This window comes from Papio anubis, chromosome 10, assembly GCF_008728515.1.
Source record: "Papio anubis isolate 15944 chromosome 10, Panubis1.0, whole genome shotgun sequence".
Classification (NCBI taxonomy): domain Eukaryota; kingdom Metazoa; phylum Chordata; class Mammalia; order Primates; family Cercopithecidae; genus Papio; species Papio anubis.
The window spans coordinates 26672030-26696180 of NC_044985.1; the positions used below are offsets into that span (position 1 = coordinate 26672030).

Here is a 24151-nt window from a genome sequence, read left to right on the forward strand (position 1 = left end):
AGGACTAAGAAACTCAATCAAAACCGCTCAACTACATGGAAACTGAACAACCTGCTCCTGAATGACTACTGGGTACATAACGAAATGAAGGCAGAAATAAAGATGTTCTTTGAAACCAATGAGAACAAAGATACAACATACCAGAATCTCTGGGACACATTTAAAGCAGTGTGCAGAGGGAAATTTATAGCACTAAATGCCCACAAGAGAAAGCAGGAAAGATCTAAAATTGACACTCTAACATCACAATTAAAAGAACTAGAGAAGCAAGAGCAAACACATTCGAAAGCTAGCAGAAGGCAAGAAATAACTAAGATCAGAGCAGAACTGAAGGAGATAGAGACACAAAAAACCCTCCAAAAAATCAATGAATCCAGGAGTTGGTTTTTTGAAAAGATCAACAAAATTGACAGACCACTAGCAAGACTAATAAAGAAGAAAAGAGAGAAGAATCAAATCGACGCAATTAAAAATGATAAAGGGGATATCACCACCGACCCCACAGAAATACAAACTACCATCAGAGAATACTATAAACACCTCTACGCAAATAAACTGGAAAACCTAGAAGAAATGGATAATTTCCTGGACACTTACACTCTTCCAAGACTAAACCAGGAAGAAGTTGAATCCCTGAATAGACCAATAGTAGGCTCTGAAATTGAGGCAATAATTAATAGCCTACCAACCAAAAAAAGTCCAGGACCAGATGGATTCACAGCTGAATTCTACCAGAGGTACAAGGAGGAGTTGGTACCATTCCTTCTGAAACTATTCCAATCAATAGAAAAAGAGGGAATCCTCCCTAACTCATTTTATGAGGCCAACATCATCCTGATACCAAAGCCTGGGAGAGACACAACAAAAAAAGAGAATTTTAGACCAATATCCCTGATGAACATCGATGCAAAAATCCTCAGTAAAATACTGGCAAACTGGATCCAGCAGCACATCAAAAACTTATCCACCATGATCAAGTTGGCTTCATCCCTGGGATGCAAGGCTGGTTCAACATTATGCAAATCAATAAACGTAATCCAGCATATAAACAGAACCAAAGACAAAAACCACATGATTATCTCAATAGATGCAGAAAAGGCCTTTGACAAAATTCAACAGCCCTTCATGCTAAAAACTCTCAATAAATTCGGTATTGATGGAACATATCTCAAAATAATCGGAGCTATTTATGACAAACCCACAGCCAATATCATACTGAATGGGCAAAAACTGGAAAAATTCCCTTTGAAAACTGGCACAAGACAGGGATGCCCTCTCTCACCACTCCTATTCAACATAGTGTTGGAAGTACTGGCTAAGGCAATCAGGCAAGAGAAAGAAATCAAGGGTATTCAGTTAGGAAAAGAAAAAGTCAAATTGTCCCTCTTTGCAGATGACATGATTGTATATTTAGAAAACCCCATTGTCTCAGCCCAAAATCTCCTTAAGCTGATAAGCAACTTCAGCAAAGTCTCAGGATACAAAATTAATGTGCAAAAATCACAAGCATTCTTATACACTAGTAACAGACAAACAGAGAGCCAAATCATGAATGAACTTCCATTCACAATTGCTTCAAAGAGAATAAAATACCTAGGAATCCAACTGACAAGGGATGTAAAGGACCTCTTCAAGGAGAACTACAAACCACTGCTCAGTGAAATAAAAGAGGACATAAACAAATGGAAGAACATACCATGCTCATGGATAGGAAGAATCAATATCGTGAAAATGGCCATACTGCCCAAGGTTATTTATAGATTCAATGCCATCCCCATCAAGCTACCAATGAGTTTCTTCACAGAATTGGAAAAAACTGCTTTAAAGTTCATATGGAACCAAAAAAGAGCCCGCATCTCCAAGACAATCGTAAGTCAAAAGAACAAAGCTGCAGGCATCATGCTACCTGACTTCAAACTATACTACAAGGCTACAGTAACCAAAACAGCATGGTACTGGTACCAAAACAGAGATATAGACCAATGGAACAGAACAGAGTCCTCAGAAATAATACCACACATCTACAGCCATCTGATCTTTGACAAACCTGAGAAAAACAAGAAATGGGGAAAGGATTCCCTATTTAATAAATGGTGCTGGGAAAATTGGCTAGCCATAAGTAGAAAGCTGAAACTGGATCCTTTCCTTACTCCTTATACGAAAATTAATTCAAGATGGATTAGAGACTTAAATGTTAGACCTAATACCATAAAAACCCTAGAAGAAAACCTAGGTAATACCATTCAGGACATAGGCATGGGCAAGGACTTCATGTCTAAAACACCAAAAGCAATGGCAACAAAAGCCAAAATTGACAAATGGGATCTCATTAAACTAAAGAGCTTCTGCACAGCAAAAGAAACTACCATCAGAGTGAACCGGCAACCTACAGAATGGGAGAAAATTTTTGCAATCTACTCATCTGACAAAGGGCTAATATCCAGAACCTACAAAGAACTCAAACAAATGTACAAGAAAAAAACAAACAACCCCATCAAAAATTGGGCAAAGGATATGAACAGACATTTCTCAAAAGAGGACATTCATACAGCCAACAGACACATGAAAAAATGCTCATCATCACTGGCCATCAGAGAAATGCAAATCAAAACCACAACGAGATACCATCTCACACCAGTTAGAATGGCAATCATTAAAAGTCAGGAAACAACAGGTGCTGGAGAGGATGTGGAGAAATAGGAACACTTTTACAGTATTGGTGGGATTGTAAACTAGTTCAACCATTATGGAAAACAGTATGGCGATTCCTCAAGGATCTAGAACTAGAAGTACCATATGACCCAGCCATCCCATTACTGGGTATATACCCAAAGGATTATAAATCATGCTGCTATAAAGACACATGCGTACGTATGTTTATTGCAGCACTATTCACAATAGCAAAGACTTGGAATCAACCCAAATGTCCATCAGTGACAGACTGGATCAAGAAAATGTGGCACATATACACCATGGAATACTATGCAGCCATAAAAAAGGATGAGTTTGTGTCCTTTGTAGGGACATGGATGCAGCTGGAAACCATCATTCTCAGCAAACTATCGCAAGAACAGAAAACCAAACACCGCATGTTCTCACTCATAGGTGGGAACTGAACAATGAGATCACTTGGACTCGGGAAGGGGAACATCACATACCGGGGCCTATCACGGGGATGGGGGAGGGGGGAGGGATTGCACTGGGAGTTATACCTGATGTAAATGACGAGTTGATGGGTGCCGACGAGTTGATGGGTACAGCACACCAACATGGCACAAGTATACATATGTAACAAACCTGCATGTTATGCACATGTACCCTAGAACTTAAAGTATAATAAAAAAAGAAAATAAAACAAAATAAAATTTTAAAAAATGTTAAATCAGACTCCATCAAAATTAAAAACTGCTGTTTCTTCACAGATATTGTTGAATTCACTTTCAGTTGAAAAACATTGAGAAAACCAGCCACTCTCTGAGACAAAATAGTTAAAAAAATCTTATATATCTGGAATAAATAAGAACTCTCAAAATTCATTATTAAGAAAACAAGTGACTCAATAAAGGAATCATTTATGACTTACAAAGACACTTCAACAATAAATATAAATAGTGTAAAAATAAGCACATAAAAACATTCTCACCATCTTTCCATAAAGTAAATGAAAATTAAGACCACAAGGAAATATCTACTAATTTATGAAAATGATTAAAATTATAAACACTAATCATATCAACTGTTGGTGAAAATATCAAAGAAATTAAACTCTCACATACTGTTAAAAGGAATGTAAAATGGTACAACCATTTTGGAAAACAGTTCAAAAGTTTCTAAAAATGTACATCTACCATATGATCCTTTACATTTACCCAGAGAAATGAAAGCATATATCCACACAAAGGCTCATACATGAATGTCCATATCACCTTTATTTTTAGCAACTAAAAGCTTAAAAGTACCCAAAAGATCTATTGACACATTTAACAACAAGAATGGATCTTAAAATAAATTTGCTGACTGACAGAAATCCAGACAAAGAATAACTCATACACTATGATTCTATATACACAAATTTTTGTAAATGAAACTAGTCTACAGGAACAGAAAGTATATCTTCCCTGGGATGCTAGGGGACAGGTGAGAGAAATGGATTACAAAAGATCATGAGGAATACTTTCTGGCAATAGATATATTTATCTTGATTGACACAGTGGAGTCAAACTTACCACATTTTATTTTATAAATATGCAAAGATTATCATATGCCAGTTATACCTCCATAAAGTTGTTAAAGTTATTGAGGAATTAATAGCCCTTTGTGTGGATTATAGCTATCAATATTACTGACTAGACTGTTAAAACTAAGAAAAGTTAAAGGTATACAGTAATTTATTTTAAAATAATAATAACTTTATTACATGCTGGCATAAGTAACATTTTATGAAAATAACGAAACTTACTGAAAACTGGGACAACAGTTTACAGTTTTGCAAATCTGCTTTTAATCCTGACAATAGAAGGCAACTACATTCTCATATGATTTTGCTTTCAGTCTGTTGGTATATGTTGTACTGGTTGATTAAAGAAAATGCAGACTCAGTCAGATACATAGTTGAAAAACATAGTAGTATTTTAATAGAGTTTTCAAGTAATTGTGACCATTATCTGATATTATATCAAAACTCAACAAGTGGAAATTTCTTTAAGGTGTGTTGCAATGTGAAAATTCTAATTATATCAATACATTTTACATGCTCTATTACATTAAAACCCGTTATGCTGCAGTGCACATTGAATGGATTTTATCCATGTGTGGATGGCTCATGAACTGTAAATGAGAAAAAATCTTGATTCTCTGAGTTCTGTAGTTCTTTCCAAGTTATAACTAATTTCATTCTACAATGTCTAAGTAACAAACTTCAGTTTCATCTTGAGAAAAGAGACTATTTTTTTCCCCTATATCACCATTTGCTAAGTCTTTGAGTTGATATTCTGCATAAGTAAGTAGTTAAGATCATCCCCCATGAGTAAATCTCTTAACTTCTATCTCTTTATGCTTATTGTTATACAGGTAGAAACTGTTCTATTACAAAATTAATATTCATATTATTCTTATTATGGAACATGAACCCTTCAAGATCTGGTTCCTCAAATATGTTAACAGCCTTCTTACCATCCTATTTGCTAAACTCAAAGTTTCCAGAATTCAACTTGCTCGTACACATTTTGTGGACTTTCCACACATCCATAAGTATTCTTATTCTGGAGAGCTGTTTATTTTCTTGACCAAAGAACTTTTATAGTATGCTAAAATGAGATTCTTTGCTATTATTTGAGACAAGCTTCCTTTACCATTTTGATTGAGATAGGGGGTTCCTTTCAGGTACTGACGTAATAGCTGATCCTACCACTGTCTTTGTCTTTTTATGAATTGAGGAAACCCACTCCTTCCATACACAGGAGTTGGCAGCCTAATGGAACCTTATTCAGTGAGAAATAAGCAGGTCTTTCTCCAGCTGGAAACAGCCTCCAAGTAGGCACAGGGATAGAAGGAAATTATTGGCTTGAACTTTGATCATCACGCATCAGTCATCCAGGAGTAGGAGTTGTTATAAGATGACAGTATGGAAAATCCTTTCCTCCTGTCCCAACCCTCTCACAGCACATTTTCTTTTCATTATATAAAAACATCCCCAGGTAAACTATAAGCAATTCGAGGGAAGAATGTGTGCTCTGCCTGTGTCCCCAGGGTGCAGCACAGAATCTGACACACAGACATTTTCACCGTATGTATGTTGAATAAATGAATATTTGATGAAACATATCAAGATGAATATCTGCAAGAAAAAACAATGTTCATTGGGGACTTCTCGCTGAGCTCATGTCATGGTATATATGTCTTGTATCCTTCAACTGTCAAATTCAATACACCATCAACCTTCATTTGATAGATTAGTGTGAAAATTTGAAGCATTAAAATGGAATTATTCACGGGAAAAGATTTTTTTCTTTTCAAAATAGAAGTGTGAGGCATGAAAAGTACATGAATAAATATATTTGACATATTAATTTGGGTGATAATTGAAGGAGAGAAAATAAAATTTTCAAACCTGCTTCTAGATCATGGAAGGTTCGGAGGGAATGAAATGCCATGGAAGAGCACACATTGTTAACCTTGATGAGAATGGGTAGGTATGCTGGCTAAGTTCCTTTCTGGCCACGTGAATTTGGGCAGATTGGTTATCTACTCTGATCACACGTTTGTCATTTGTTAAATAAATGTATCATTTCCTCCGTTGTAAGGTTGTTGTGAAGATTTAAAAATGAATGATGCATATAAAATACCTAGAATAGTATTCTGAACATTGCGGGGACTATTTGGTAGTTCTCCACAATTAAATATGTGATATAAATAAGAGAGATAGGCCGGGCGCGGTGGCTCAAGCCTGTAATCCCAGCACTTTGGGAGGCCGAGACGGGCGGATCACGAGGTCAGGAGATCGAGACCATCCTGGCTAACACGGTGAAACCCCGTCTCTACTAAAAATACAAAAAACTAGCCGGGCGAGGTGGCGGGCGCCTGTAGTCCCAGCTACTCGGGAGGCTGAGGCAGGAGAATGGCACAAACCCGGGAGGCGGAGCTTGCAGTGAGCTGAGATCCGGCCACTGCACTCCAGCCCGGGCTACAGAGCAAAGACTCCGTCTCAAAAATAAATAAAAAAATAAATAAATAAATAAATAAATAAATAAATAAGAGAGATATATATCTGATATATATCTCATATTACATAAAGTACAAGACTCTAAATAATTTTAGATCTGAATGAAGTTCAAAGATGACAATTGTTTATTTTATTGATGGGTTATATCTGTTTTGGACACTTCCTCATATTGTCATATCAGTGATAAATACATTAAAAGGTGCACATTTAAAAATATTTGTCAATATGCAGAATTTTAAAAATGCATATTTGCTTCAAGTTGACTCCTAAGGAGCCACTAAAACAGAAGAGAGAGAGAAATACATAGTTGCTTTATTATTTAATAATGCACTTTGCTTCAGGTAAACAAAAACATAACCTATAGCAACTTCGAAATTTGAGTTTTGTTCTACACACCATAAAATCTTGACAGGAGGCAACATAGAGCTGGTAAGGAAGCTCAAGGTGCCAGAAAGGATACAGCTTCTTTTTATTTCTGACCACTGAACTTTCATCCCGCCTTTTTCATCTTTTACAGCGTTCCTTCTCATGCTTCTTCTCCCCCAGTTGGCAGGACAAATTTTACACCCTCAGGGATCACTTGGCTGCCCATAGCTGCAAGGATGAATGGAAGTTTAATTTTTAGCTTTCCAGAACTCAGCAGAGGAGAGCAAGTGAAGAGATGAGGAAACATATTGATTTAGGCCAACTATAATATCTTCTACAGCAACAAATCCACCTGTGTACACGTAAAGGCTATCACACACATGTTTGAAATTAAATTTAAACAAATTTATGAGTGTTCTACATTATACTTCTTACTTCATTTGCTTTTGTATTTTAATATTAAAAATGTCAAAAGCAAAAAATGCACCCTGTTTTAATACTGCGTGTTTAATAAACATGTGTCCTAAGACTTTCGTATATAGAAAGTTTGTCGAAAGAGGTATTAGCTTTATTTTGTTCACCCCAATAATTCAAATTAGATTTTAGCTTACATGAATGCATATTGTCATTTAAAAAGGTTTGTGGCAATTGTAAAATATCTTAGATTTAAACACTTTAAGTACTTTTTCAAATAAGACATAAATTTTGTGAACCAATGGTAAACTTGTAATGTGTAGATGGTCTCTTTTATTTTTACTTAATATTTTATAATAATAAGGCATTATTTTGAATAGTGGCAAATGAGACTATATAATATGTTGTGAAAAGAAACTGAATTACTAAATAGAATCCGACACCACTAAGTAGGGAATAGATTTGTACGTTTCTGAAAGATCTGTCAGTAAACTGGAGAGCTCTATAAGTGGGTGTGTCTTTTGTATTAACATCAAATCTTTAGATGATAATTTACAATATTTATATTTTATTTTTATGTACTTACAAAAGTGATTTTTGATCATTTGTCAAAAACTAATTTACTTTGTGCATATTACAGTAAAATTAGGCAAACCTGACTTGAAATAAGACATAACCTTGGAAACTTTCAACATTTTTATATCCTTTTTTAGCCAATCAGAATTTTTGTCTTCCTCTCTAATATTCCTGGTATCTGCCTCTTATGTTTAGCACCCATTAACTTAGTTTTTATTGAAGTAGGAAGCACAAAATATCATATCTACTTTTCTTTTTGTTATTTTAGAACAAAACCAAATATGTCAAATGAACTCCTTTTATCTCATAATAATTTCTTAAAATCAAGATACATTAATATAATTATTTTCTTTGTTCCTTTTTTCTCCTTTTCTGTTTTTTGCTACATATTTATTGTAGCAACATATTTATTGACCTGCTACATATTTATTGACCTGTTTTTATTCATTTATATAAGTATTTACCATGTTTATGAATGTCTGTTTCTTGGACAAAAAAAGACACATGGAATTGTCGCATTTAAAAGTATGTTTTGGATACATGCTTGGCTAGAGACATTGGTAAGGGATGTCATTTGTAAGAGGATCATGGAAGCCAAGGAAAATTTACAGAGAAGTAGAAGGGCAGGAAGACAGATGTATTTATTGAGACAGTGTAAAGATATATAAGTAGTGTCAGTAATATTTAGTGGTAAGACTAAAGGATTAACACATACATTTTGGGAGAAACATACACTTCACATGGTTTGTGCAACGATGTTACCAATATATTTTTTAAACTTAGAGGGTATTTCTGGATGAGTTCAGGATTTAAATCAGTGAATTTGGGGTAAAGGAGATTGCCTTTCATAATGTGGGTGGGCTTTATCCAATAAGTTGATGGCTGACTAGAACAAAAAGACCAGCCTCCCCAAGCAAGAGAGAGTTCTCCAGCAGACTGTCTTAGGACTTCATCTGCACAGGTGCCTATTCTGGGTCTCTAACCTGCCAGCCAGATTTAGGACATGCCAGCCTCCATAATTATGTGAGCCAGTTTCCACGTAATATGATTGTGTATGTAGAACATCCAAAAGCATCTATAAAATACTATAATTAAAACAGACACTTTGATACCTCTATACAAGGTCAATTAAAAATAAATTGCATGTTTATATGCCAGCCATCAAGAATTAACTTAAATTTTAAGAATTATACTGTTTACCATACAATTCAAGATGGACAAGTCTCCTGCAAAGAAAATTATAAAATATTATGGATTGAAATTGAAGAAAAGATGAATAAATAAAAGAAATATTCACAAATTCAAAAAAGGATATTAGTATTCCCAAGATATTCTTAGGTTTAATGCAATCAAAAACTCAGAAAGTTTGTGAATATTGATAAGTTGATATGAAAAATCATATAGAACTAGGAAGAGCCAAGAATAGTCAAAATAATATTGAAAAGAAAGAAAAAATGTTAGACTCATAATACCATACATCAAATATATTATAAAGTTACAATGACTAAGAAAGTATAATAAGATTGATAAACACAACAATTTAATAGATTAGGGTCAAGAAAAACAACCACACATTCATAGTTACAAAAGTATCACTGATGTTCAGTTGGTAAAGGGACCCTTCCCAAAATATAGTGCTGGGTTAATTAATTCTCCAAATGCACAAACAACCCATTCTAGATGGATTGTAGATCTACCCATAAAACTTTTTAAAAAATAAAATGAATAAATTGTTGTATTTAATTGGAGAGTCACTAGCCACATGTGGCTATTTAAATTTGAATTAAAAATTAAAACTTCAGCCAGCCTCAATGTCTCACACCTGTAATCCCAGTAGTTTGAGAGGCCAAGGCAGAAGAATTGCTTGAAGCCAACAGTTTGGGATAAGCCTGGGAAACATAACGACACTCTTTTTAATTTAGAGTGTCTCTAAACAAAATAAAATAAAAACTCTACAACAAAATATAAAAATTAGACGGGCACAGTGGCTCGCACCTGTAGTCCCAGCTACTCTGGAGACTGAGGAGGAAGCATCCCTTTAGCACAGTAACTTGAGGCTGCAGTGAGCCCTGATTGCACCACAGTACCCCAGCCTGGACAACAGAGGGAGAGTCTGTCTCTAATAAATTAAATAAAAAACTTATTTTATCAGTAGTAGTAACTATATTTCAAGAGCCCATTATTCCTACATAGCTAGTGTCTATTGTATCGATCAGCACAGATTTACAATATTTTCCTCATCATGGAAAGTTCTATTGGTTAGCTTGGTTCTGGAAAATAACAGTGGAGAATTTCTTCATAAACTTGGTATAACAAAGGTTTCTTAAATAGAAAAGAATGCGCTAATCTTAAAGACAATTTCAATAATAAATTGAACAACCTTAAAATTAAGAACTTTTGTTGATCAAACATATCATTAAGAAAGTTCCTGTAATCCCAGCACTTTGGGCGGCCGAGGCGGGTGGATCACGAGGTCAGGAGATGGAGGCCGTCCTGGCTAACACGGTGAAACTCCGTCTCCACTAAAAATACCAAAAAAAAAAAATTAAAAATTCAGGCCGTGCTGTGGCAGGCGCCGTAGTCCCAGCTACCGGGAGGCTGAGGCAGGAGAATGGCGCGGAACCCTCGAGGCGGAGCTTGCAGTGAGCTGAGATAGCACCACTGCACTCCAGCCTGGTGTGATGGTGAGTGAGACTCTGTTCAAAAAAAAAAAAAAAAAAAAAAAAAAAAAGGTCAAAAAGATGACTCAGCAAGTACAAGTATATATTTTAATTACATATATTTGACATTGAAGAGCACATATTTTTTAAATTCTTATAAATCAATAAGAAAAAAATAGTCAACCAAATCGAAGACTTGACACTTCACAAAAAAAGAGATACTAAATGTCCAATCAACGTCAAAAGTATATTGAAAGAAATATATTTATATATTTATATTTGTGAGCATATGTGTACCACAGGACATGAATTAACATGCACATGGCAGCACTGTATGTAACAGCTCCAAATCTGAAACATCTCAAATGTATGTTAACAGTTAAATAAGTAAATAAATTGTACTACATTCGTATAATGTGATATAAAACATTAATGAAAATTAATGGATCATTACTACATGTGACTACATGGATGAATATGAATTTTACAAACATAATGTTGAATAAAATGAGCCAAACCAAAAAAATATATAATTTATGATTCTACTTATATAAAATTTTAAAACAGAAGAAAATCAAGTTTCAAAAATCAGGAAGGAAGTTTTATTTGAGCATAATGATGACTGGGAAGTGGAACAAGGTATGCTTCTTCATTCTGATTAGGTTATATTTTTAATTTGTTTGTGTTTAAATAAAATTTGGTAGCATTATAATATTTATTTAGCTGTGTGTTTGTGATTTGTGCAATTTTCTGTATATATATACAATATGGAGTTTAATAAGATAATTTTTAAAGATACATTGTACATTCGGGCCTTAACGCTATGTACGAATATTTTGATAAAGAAGTTCCACTTGAACACTTAAAAGCTTGTTAAGAGATCTCACTTTGTGTTCTTACACACTAAAATAAAATTTTAAAAAATATTATTTAATACAAAAAAATTAGCCAGGTGTGGTGGCAGGCGCCTGTAGTCTCAGCTACTTGGGAGGCTGAGGCAGGAGAATGGCATGAAACCGGGAGGTTGAGCTTGCAGTGAGCCAAGATCGCGCCACTGCACTCCAGCCTGTGTGACAGAGGCAAGACTCCATCTCAAAAAAAAATCATAATAATAATAACAGTGTTTAAAAACTGATTTAAAATACTCACAGAAAGCAAACTTGGAAAACACATTTCAGGATATTGTTCATGAAAACTTTCCCAGCCTTTCTAGAGAGGCCAACAGTTAAATTCAGGAAATACAGAGAATCCCTGCAAGATTCTTCACAAGAAGATCATTCTCAAGCCACATAATTATCAGATTTTCCAATGTCAAAATGAACGAAAGAATGTTAAAGGCAGCTAGAGGGAAAGGGCAGGTCACCTACATAGGGAACCCTATCAGGCTAACATCAGACCTCTCAGCTGAAACTCTATAAGTCAGAAGAGACTGGGGACCTATATTCAACATTCTTAAAGAAAAAAATCTTCAACCAAAAATGTCATATCCAACCAAACTAAGCTTCCTAAATGAAGGAGAAATAAGATTCTTTTCAAATAAGCAAATGTTGAGAGAGTTCATTACTACCAGACCTACCTTACAAGAGATCTTGAAAGAAGTACTAAATATAGAAAGGAAAGACCACTACAAGCTAACACAAAAACACACTTAAATACACAGACTAGAGACAATATAATTCAACCATACAAATAAGCCAGCATAGTAACCACCTAACACCAAAATGACAGGATCAAATCTATACATAACCTTGAATGTAAACAGGCTAGATGCCCCACTTAAAAGGCACAGAGAGACAAGCTGAATAAAAAAGCAAGACCCAATGGTACGCTGTCTTCGAAAGACCCATCTCACACATAATGACACCCATAGGCTCAAAATAAAGGGATGGGAGTAAATCTACTTAGCAAATGGAAAACAGAAAAGAGCAGGGTTGCAATCCTAATTTCAGAAAAAAATAAACATTAAACCAAAAATATTCAAAAAGACAAAGAAGATCATTACATAGTAATAAAGGGTTCAATTCAAGAAGAAGAACTAACTATTCTAAACATATATGCACTCAACATAGGAACACCCAGATATATAAAACAAATTCTTAGAGACCTCAAAAGTGATGGAGACCCCCACACAATAATAATGGGAGACTTCAACACTCCATTGACATTATTAGACAGATCATCAAGGCAGAAAATTAACAAAGATATTCAGGGCCTGAACTCAATTTTGACCAAATGGATCTGATAGACCTCTACAGAACTATCCACCCTGAAGCAACAGGTAAGAATAGATTCTTCTCATAGCCACATGGCACATACTGTAAAGCTGAACACATAATTGGACATAAAATAATCCTCAGAAAACGTAAAAGAACCAAAATCATACCGATCATGTTATGGGACAACAGCCTGATAAAAATAGAAATCAAGACTAAGAAAATCACTTAAAACCATGCAATTACAGGGAAATTAAACAACATATTCCTGAGTGACTTTGGGGTAGATAATGAAATTAAGGCAGAAATCAAGAAGTTATTTGAAACTAACAAGATCAAAGATACAACATACCAGAACTCTGGGACACAGCTAAGGCAGTGTCAAGAGGGAAGTTTATGGCACAAAACGCTCACATCAAAAAGTAGAAAGATCTCAAATTAACAACTTAACATCACAAGTAGAAGAACTAGAGAAGCAACAGAAAATCAACCCCAAAGCTAGCAGAAGCCAAAAACAAAACAAAACAAAACAAAACAAACAAAGCTGAACTGAAGAAAACTGAAACACACAAAAATTCAAAAGATCAATGAATCCAGAAGTTGTTTTTTTTGAAAGCATTTATAAGATAGATAAGCCACTAGCTTGACTAATAAAGAAAAGAGAAGTTGCAAATAAATATAATTAGAAATGATGAAGAAGATGGTATCACTGATCTGACAGGAATAAAATTAACCATCAGAAACTACATCAAACGTCTCTATGGACACATTAGAAAACCTAGATGAGATAGATAAATTCCTGGACACATATGCCTTCCCAAGAATGACCTAGGAAGAAACTGATTCCCTGAACAGACCAATAATGAGCTCTGAAACGGAATCAGTAATAAATATCACCAACCAAATAAAGCCCAGCACCAGAGGAATTCATAGACAAATTCTACCATATGTATAAAGAAGAGCTGGTCCCATTCCTAGTAAACTATTCCAAAAAATTGAGGAGGAGGGATTCCTCCCCAACTCATTCTATGAGATTAACATTATCCTGATACCAAAACCTGGCAGAGAAACAACAAAAAAAGAAAACTTCAGGTCAGTATCCTTGATGAACATCTATGCAAAAATTCTCAACACAATACTTGCAAATGGAATCCAGCAGCATATCAAAAAGCTATTCCACCACATCAAGTATGTTTCATCCCCAGGATTCAAGATTGGTTCAACATACACAGATCAACAAATGTGATTATCATATTAACAGAACTAAAGACAAAAACACATGGTTGTCTCAATAGATACAGAAAAGGTTTTGGATAAAATTCAACATCTGTTCATGTTAAAAATGCTCAATAAACTAGGTTTTGAAGGAACACACCTCAAAATGATAAGAGCCATCTATGATAAACTCACAGCTAACATCATACTGAATGGGCAAAAGCTGGAAGTATTCCCCTTGAAAACCAAAACAAGAGCAGGATGTCATATGCCACTTTTATTCAACATAATATTGGAAGTCCTAGCCAGAGCAATCAGGCAAGAGAAAGAAATAAAGGGCATCCAAATAGAAAGAAAGGAAGTCACACTCTCCCTGTTTGCAGACTACATGATTCTGTATCACATAAGTTTCAGGATAAAAAATCAACGTACAAAATCACTAGCAGTCCTATACATAGACAACAGTCAAGCCAAGAATCAAATCAGGAAAGCAATCCTATTCACAACTGCCACAAAATATTAAGATATCTAGGAACACAGCTACCCAGGAAGATGAAATATCTCTGCAATGAGAACTACAAAGAACTGCTCAAAGAAATCAGAGAAGACACAAACAAATTGAAAAACATCCCATGCTCATGAAGAGGCAGAATCAATATCATTTAAATACCATACTGCCCAAAACAAATTATAGATTAAATGCTATTCCTATCAAATTACCAATGACATTCTTCATAGAACTAGAAAAAAATTGTTAAATTAATTGGAACCGAAAAAGAGTCCCAATAGTAAGTCAATACTAAGCAAAAAGAACAAAGCTGGAGGCATCACATTATCCAACTTCAAACTATACTGCAGGGCTACAGTAACCAAAATAAAATAGTACTGGTACAAAAACAGGAATATAGACCAGTAGAACAGAATAGAGAGGCTAGAAACAAGGCCAGAAACCTATGACCATCTGATCTTTGACAAAGCTGACAAAAACACACAATGGGGGGAAAAACTTCCTATTTAATAAATGGTGCTGGGATAACTGGCCAGCCACATGCAGAAGATTGAAGCTGGATGTCTTCCTTATGCCATATACAAAAATCAACTCAAGATGGATTAAAGACCTAAATGTAAAACCCAAAACTGTAAAAACCCTGGAGGATGACCTAAGCAATACAATCTTGGATGTAGAAATGAGCAAAAATTTCATGACAATGATGCCAAAAGCAACTGAGACAAAAGCAAAAATTGGCAAATGGGATATAATTAAATTTAAAAGATTTTGCACAGCCAAAGCTTTCTGCATACCAAAAACTTGTTGATAGTTGCTAAGAGCTATCAACAGAATAATTGTCAACCTACAGAATGGGAGAAAATTTTTGCAAACTATGCATCTGACAAAGGTCTAATATCTAGCATGTATAAATAACAGTTTACAATAAGAAACAAACAGCCCCATTAAAAAGTAGGAATAGGACATTAACAAACACTTTTCAAGAGAAGACATACCTGTGACCAACAAGCATATGAAAAAAGCTCAATGTCACTGATCATTAGAGAAATGCAAACCAAAACCACAGTGATATACCATTTTATACCAGTCAGAATGGCTACTATGAAAATGTCAAAAAATAACAGATGCTGGCAAGGTTGTGGAGAAAAGGGAATGCTTATACACTGTTGATGGGAGTACAAATTAGTTCAATTCTTGTGAAAGCAGCATGGCAATTCCTCCAAGAGCTAAAAGCAGAACTACCATTTGACCCAGCAATCCCATTACTGGGTATATACCCAAAGGAATATAAATCATTCTACCATAAAGACACATGCACACGAATGTTCATTGCAGCACCACTGACAATCGCAAAGACATGTAATCAACCTAAATCCCCATCAATGATAGATTGGATAAAGAAAATCTGGTACATGTACACCATGGAATACTATGCAGCCATAAAAAGAACAAGATAATGTCTTTTGTGGGGATGTGAATGGAGCTGGAGGCCATTATCCTTAGCAAACTAATGCAGGAACAGAAAACCAAATACCATATGTTCTCACTTATAAGTAAGAGCTAATGATGAGAACTCACAAACACAAAAAATGAATAACAGACAGTAGGGTCTACTTAAGGATGGAGGATGGGAGGAGGAAGAAGAAAAGAAAAAATAACTACTGGGTACTAGGCTTAATATCTGGGAGATGAAATAACCTGTACAACAAATTCCTATGACATGAGTTTACCTATAAAACAAATGTTCACATATAGCCCCGAACCTAAAATGAAAGTTTTTTTTTTTTAAAGTAAGACATTAAAATATTTTCTAATGTTAAATGTACTGCCAAATCCTGAAATAAGACCTCTATTCCCAGCATGTATTTTCCTAAAGTATACTTACTGTTGAATTATTTGTCCACTCTGTTAAAGTTGTTTCCAGGATTTTATTATTTAAATTATTTTCTTCATATTCTTTCAGTAGCATTTTTTTAATCAACATGTGAGTTTTAAGTGCATAATTTTCACTCTTAATTTAAACAACGGTCTAAAAATAAATGAATTACTCATATGTTAGCGATTATGGCATTAAAAATTTATCCTTGAACTTCATCCCATTTAAAAATTCATTCTTCTATTCCCAGAATACCTGTAGTCTAATCTGTTCATGTTTCTGATTTTCCCCTTTCCTTCTAACATTTAGGCGCCCTCTTGAGAGTAGAGATCCTGAGAGAGGATTGAAACTCCTCATTTTTTAAACTTTACCCTTGTCATAACCACCGCCACAAATATATTTTAGATAAATCACATGAACTTTTCGATATTTTAATTTTTGACATACAAAAATGATGAGTTCATATGATTCAGACTAAAATATTATCACCATTTCATCTTCTTAAAATTCTGCTCATCCAGTGTCACTTTCCTCAGGAAAATTTCCACAATCGCCTTATCCTGAAAGCATTTCTCCTCCCTGTGGAAATCTACTTTGCAATCACACTGCCATTGCTCCCTCATGACATCACTTCTGGAGGTGTCCCTGAGGAGAAAGTAAGCACGGGTTTCAGCCAGGAGAACTGTGTTCAAATCATGACTCTTTCATGTACTTGCTGGGTGATGTTGAATAAGTTATTTGACCTCCCTTACCTCTCAGTTCCCACACTTATAAAAGTTTCTGTAAGTACTGAGATTATGAATTATATTTTACATACTGTGAATTTTATATAGTGTTCAATAAATGTCATTTTTAAAAATTCAAAAAAGTTCCACTTTAAGCAATTCTTCAAAATCACACAGAACTAATTTATAACAGAGACCACCAAACTCCCTGCTATGTGACTTGTACAAACTAAGAAAGCTCTGTTGGTGCAAATTTTGGAAGATTTTAAATTGGTAACTGGCAACAGGAATACTCCCATACACCACTGTTATGTATTTATATTAGTTATGTAATAATATATCATCTTCAAAATATCATCTGTATGTGGCATTATTAGGTATATATATATATGACATCATAGATATATATGGCATTATATTATATATAATACTAATGTTATTGTATCAGATGCATCTGTCTTTATAATAAATATAATACTAATAGATTTTTAGGTTATCCAAGAGATTATTGAAAGCCATTATATGATTTTTAAAAACAATTATATTTTAATGAGCATTACAGCACAAGTTGAATTCATAAATAAGCAAACTGTTTACAATAACAAGTGAGTCTCCCACCTACTTTTTTCTCCTAGATCCCTTCTAAGAGGTAATGGGTATGAACACCTTCATGTTTACCCTTCTACTCTTTCTAAATATTTTTCCCCATACACTATTCCATATCTTGTTTATTTTTTCCATAGTAAATAAATCTAACAGACAATGCATTTTCATACATGCAAATCTGTTTTATTCATTATAATGATTACATGAATGCCATTGTTTGAATGTACCATAGTCAATATAGCCTGTCTTTCACAGATAGGTATTTAGCTTTTTCCAGATATTTTTTATGTCTTCTGCACCACAATGGATATTCTTAGGCATTCACCATTTTACATGGATAAGTATAAAGCTACAAGAAAACTTCTTGAAATTACTTGGTTAAGTGATATTCTTAATTTTGCTAGATATTGCCATAGCTGTACATTAAGGTAGAAGCAATTTACCTTCTTGTAAGTCAAATATGATTTTAGCAGTTGTGTTTCAGAATGATAATTCTGTGTGAAATCTGGAAGATGAACTATAGCAAGAAACAATGACATGTGAGATACTAATTGAGACACTAATACAGCAATAGAGAAAGGCAATAAGAAGTAAGAGGAAGTAACAGTTTCTAGAAGGATTGAAGTAGTAGCAATGAGAGGATTGAGATAATGGCACCTTTGAGTGCTCTATCCATAATGGCCTTAAGTATATCTTTTACTAAATCAATCAAACTGAAGTCCCAATAATTCAAGAGAAATCCAGTCCATTACCACCTCAACCTTTGACTTCTCAGCTTCTCTTGCCAAACTCTCACTTCATTAAAGTGCTACTAAAATGAATTCCCTTTGTCAGATGTCTCCACTACTCTACATTAAGCCATTAACATGGGCTTTTCTCTCTTAAGACTTTTGGCCTTAAAGGTTAGCAAACCCCAAGTTCAAGTATTTGGCCTATATCATTGGAAGCCTAAGGGGGGGAAAAAACTATTTTTAAATATGACTCCATATTTAACCTCCAAGTTATATCAAGTTCAGCATTAAGAATTCTATAATCCCTAGAGGAGAACTGTCCACATGATTTACATGTAGACAAATGTATGAATTTCTTCTGGAGAAACTGAAATTTATCAGAGAATATGAGCAGCAACTCTTGATTATTGGCTTAAATCCTTCACCATTGATCAATCAGTTTTCAAAATCCTTATGATGTGCATGAAATATGTTTTCTTCCTGATACGAGAAAACCTTAACCCTTTGTCACTCTTCCAAATGTTATGTACCTGTAAATTGGAAGAATGTAACTAAAGTTGTTTGTGATGCCATTTCTCCTGTTGGAGAATGGTAGGGCAGACAGCTAGGTTTTTTTGAACATTTTTATTCAACACTTTTGCTCATACCTGTATTCCACTTGAGAATCTCAATTTGGCTCACTTCTTCCCAAGATGGTATAACTGGCTAATTATGACATAAAAACAGTTTGGAAGGTGGAAAAGGCAGTGATCCCTGGAAGAGCATCTGAAAGCCTTAAGCAGACATCTTACTAGCAGAGATGTCTATGGATTATGTGTATACCCGACACTTTTATTTTAATTTAGATTCAAACTTCATGCTAATATTCCTGAAATCTAAAGCTAGCATAGGCAAGGTTGAAAGGGTGTAGAGCAAAGAAATAAAATCTAAACTAAACAAACCTGTTCTTTTAAAGCAGTCAGGAAATTTTCTGCCTTCCAATTGTTAGAGATGATTCTTCTTTCAGAGAGGCTGTTTTATCGTTCCAGGAACACCACACACTGAAAATGGACTTCTTTAATTTTGAGGATGTAAATCAGTGATGTGACTCCAAGGAATGCAATTGCTTTGTAAGATAATATAAAGAGGCTGGCTTTGTTGCAAGCAGAGTTACATTTCCACAGATTGTCCTTCCCTTAGAGGAATTGTTCTCCAAGGATGGATTTAGAATGTGCTCTCTCTGAAAATTAAGTAAGCCCTTGGGGACATTTTTGTGAAAACAATGGCCACAAGCTGTCAGCAAGAGAGACCTCAAAGGACTTCGGGAAAGACCTGAAAGCTCAGTTAACTCTAGCTTGGGGGTAAAAATCAAACAGACAAAACTGTACATTGGCAATAAATTGGGCTTGGCTAAACATTGAACTATTAGATTGTTGATTTCTCGTGCTATTATTATTCAAGGCAAATAGTGTGTTTTTCAAGAGAGGGGCTGATGGAAGAGTATTTGTCCCAGTAGGATTATTCTTTAGAAGAAGTTGGGCAAGATCATATGTGTGTGGTTGGAAGTGAAATTGTCCTTAAACAGAATAAAAATGTTCATGAAAATCATTCGGGGAAGAGGTCAAACTTGGAACAGAAACTGAGTTGGTAAGTCTTAGACTAGGAGAAAAGAGAAATACCTGTCTTTCCATGGCTAGTAGGATTGTCATGCTAAAGAATACTGGTTTAGGTGGGTGGCGAGTAGAGGAATTAGGAGAAATGGAAATTGGCCAATACAGCATAGACACAGGCTGGAAGCTAGGCAGGAGCTATCTTGTTAGGAGCCTCTTAATAGTTAAGTTCTAGTTTAGATGTACCTTTTAGCTCTGAGATTGGCCTGTCTAGTATCAGTTATAAATTACACCGAAGGTTTTGATTCTCTTCTATAATGTTTTAAGTTTAACTTCCTCAGTGAGAAACTAAGGACAAATTCACGCTCATACTTGAGAAGCAGGACAAGAGAGAAGAATCACAGAGATAACACATTCATTTGCTCATTTTCCACATGTTTGTCACACCTGCTATATACCAGACACAATTCTATGCAGGGAATACATGGGTGAGCAAAACAGTCTTGATAAACGAGACAATGTCTCTTCTAAAGCTAACATTCTAATGTGAAGAGATAAATAAAGTAATTGGCGATTTTAAAAAAAAATGAGCAGTATAAAAAATTTAGATACTGATAGTATTATCAGAATAATAAAATAAGTTAATATAATAGATGATGGGGCATCATCTTGAAAAGATGGCCAAGAAGGCCTCTTTTAAGAATGACTTTTGAATAGACACCCGAAATGATGAGAAGCCAGCCAACTCCTTGTGGAGTTCCATAAGGAGCTTAGTAAAAGCATTTTATACAGAGAAACACCAAACTCCATGGCCTTAAAGAAAGCAGAGCTGGCTGGGCGCGGTGGCTCATGCCTGTAATCCCAGCACTTTGAGAGGCTGAGGCAGGCAGATTACGAGGTCAGGAGATCGAAACACCGTGAAACCCTGTCTCCACTAAAAATACAAAAAATTAGCCAGGAGTGGTGGCGGGCGCCTGTAGTTCCAGCTACTGGGGAGGCTGAGGCAGGAGAATCGCTTGAATCCGGGAGGTGGAGGTTGCAGTGAGCCGAGATCGTGCCACAGCACTCCAGCCTGGGTGACAGAGTGAGACTCTGTCTCAGAAAAAAAAAAAGAAAGCAGAGATATGCTGTCCAATAGGTGGGTAGAGAGCAAGGATCAATAGAACGGAAGCAGACGCCAAAGTGAAGTGGAAACTGAAGACCAGGTTTGCTTTCTGGAATATGTAAGTGTAGTCTAGAAATTTTCAGAAATTGAAAAAAATACATGCACAAAAGCCTACACATATATATGCATATGCAATAAAATTAGAATGAGGCATGCCATTTTGAAATACAAATTTTGAGGGCATATATAAGCTATTTTGATACTAACATGCAAGTAAGCTCTTGGCATACCATTTATACTTATATTTTTAACATAAACAATAGCTAACTTGCTCTGAATAGGCATTAATTTTTGAAGCTGATATATCTAGATTTACATATACATTGAGATATATATCTTTGTTCACCTGAAAATTAAACTCAACCTTCACAACAGGTCCCAATTTTCACTTGGGGATCTATGTATCAAACAAACTGACATATTAATGGTGTCACAGTGAAACATGTGACCTAGGCTAAGTCCATCAGCAAATTCTGGAGTTTTCAAAAGATTTCTGAGGCTACGATATGAGAAGCAAACTTGCAGTCTCATGAGCTGCTAAAAGCCATCTTCATACCATGATGGGAAAAAGCTTTAGGATAACACCAACAGATTTTAAGGCAAAGTAGAAAGTAGAGGAAGCATCTTCCTTGGGAATGTCATTGACTATTGAGTCTCTAAATCAATCATTGTCTGAAGACAGTGCTATCTCAATTCTTGTGGTTATGTAAATCAAACAATTTATTTTACTATTTAAGACTTTTGTTTTTTGACACTGAGTCTCACACAGTTGCCCTGGCCAGAGGGCAGTGGCTCAATTATAGCACACTGAAGTCTCAAACTGTTGTATTGAAGCAATCCTCCTGCCTCAGTCTTCAGAGCAGCTGGGACTACAGCAAACACCACCATGCCCAGCCAGCTTTTTAATTTTTAATTTTTATTTTTAATACATGGGGTCTTGCTATATTTGCTAGGACTGGTCTCAAACTTCTGGTGTCAAGTGATTCTTCAACCTGAGCCTTCCAAAGTGCTGAGATTACAGGTGTGAACCATTACACCTGGCCAAACCAATTTTAACCATGTTTATTTATTGTTATTTCCAACCCCCATGCTTCCCCAAAATTATAATATAAATTTGCCTGTAAATTGGTAATTAGCTTATAGTTCATCACAGTGTAGTGACTGGAAATATTTGTAAAATGATATGGAATTCTTATGGGAAAAAATGATATACAAACTCCTCAAATCAGATCAGATGTGCATAGAGTTTAACATGTACTGTAATGCCAGCACATCTTTCATGCCACGATTGATGCTCAAGTATTTTTATATTTCCAGAAATGTAGATATGTGAAGCTTTTGTTCCAAGAAGCTTGGAGATTTTTTCATGCATCTCATAAATCCTCCTCATTATATCTCTCTAAAATAGTCAGGTTATAAGTATTATTATTCATATTTAACATAAGACAAGAGCAATTTAAAACTTTTATAATTCCATTTATCTAAAAAGATAAAACTATTCACCCCAGAAAGACTAAATATAACTTGGCAGTGAGACATATTGGTCCTGAGTTGCTTTAAAGTTCAATGCAACTAAATGCCTTTAAGTCTTTAAGCTTTTCTTTTTTTCCATTTAAGAGAGCCAGAAACTGGTAAGAAAGAAACGATCCAGTGCTCACTTTATTATTATTATTATTATTTATTATTATACTTCAAGTTCTAGGGTACATGTGCATAACATGCAGGTTTGTTACATATGTATACTTGTGCCATGTTGGTGTGCTGCACCCATCAACTCGTCGGCACCCATCAACTCGTCATTTACATCAGGTATAACTCCCAATGCAATCCCTCCCCTCTCCCTCCTCCCCATAATAGGCCCCGGTGTGTGATGTTGCCTTTCCCGAGTCCAAGTGATCTCATTGTTCAGTTCTCACCTATGAGTGAGAACATGCGGTGTTTGGTTTTCTGTTCTTGTGATAATTTGCTGTGAATGGTGGTTTCCAGCTGCATCCATGTCCCTACAAAGGATACAAACTTATCCTTTTTTATGGCTGCATAGTATTCCATGGTGTATATGTGCCACATTTTCTTAATCCAGTCTGTCACTGATGGACATTTGGGTTGATTCCAAGTCTTTGCTATTGTGAATAGTGCCGCAATGAACATACATGTTCATGTGTCTTTACAGCAGCATGATTTATAATCCTTTGGGTATATACCCAGTAATGGGATGGCTGGGTCATATGGTACTTCTAGTTCTAGATCCTTGAGGAATTGCCATACTGTTTTCCATAATGGTTGAACTAGTTTACAGTCCCACCAACAGTGTAAAAGTGTTCCTATTTCTCCACATCCTCTCCAGCACCTGTTGCTTCCTGACTTTTTAATGATTGCCATTCTAACTGGTGTGAGATGGTATCTCATTGTGGTTTTGATTTGCATTTCTCTGATGGCCAGTGATGACGAGCATTTTTTCATGTGTCTGTAGGCTTGTGCGCATGTCTTCTTTTGAGAAATGTCTGTTCATATCCTTTGCCCACTTTTTGATGGGGTTCTTTGTTTTTTTCTTGTAAATTTGTTTGAGTTCTTTGTAGGTTCTGGATATTAGCCCTTTGTCAGATGAGTAGATTGCAAAAATTTTCTCCCATTCTGTAGGTTGCCTGTTCACTCTGATGGTAGTTTTTTTTGCTGTGCAGAAGCTCTTTAGTTTAATTAGATCTCATTTGTCAATTTTGGCTTTTGTTGCCATTGCTTTTGGTGTTTTAGACATGAAGTCCTTGCCCATGCCTATGTCCTGAATGGTA

The 24151-nt window shown here is 35.3% G+C and overlaps 1 long non-coding RNA gene across 1 annotated transcript in view; it reads right to left on the bottom strand.

The window, feature by feature from the left end:
• Positions 1–6770: 6770 nt before the first annotated feature.
• Positions 6771–24151, bottom strand: part of LOC103876214 — a 29978-nt gene continuing 12597 nt past the window's right edge. Inside the window, exons 3-4 of the long non-coding RNA XR_002516059.2 lie at positions 16559–17194; positions 6771–7315 (exon numbers count right to left, since the gene is read on the bottom strand). This is a non-coding gene — a long non-coding RNA (uncharacterized LOC103876214). The remainder of the gene's footprint in view (positions 7316–16558; positions 17195–24151) is intronic.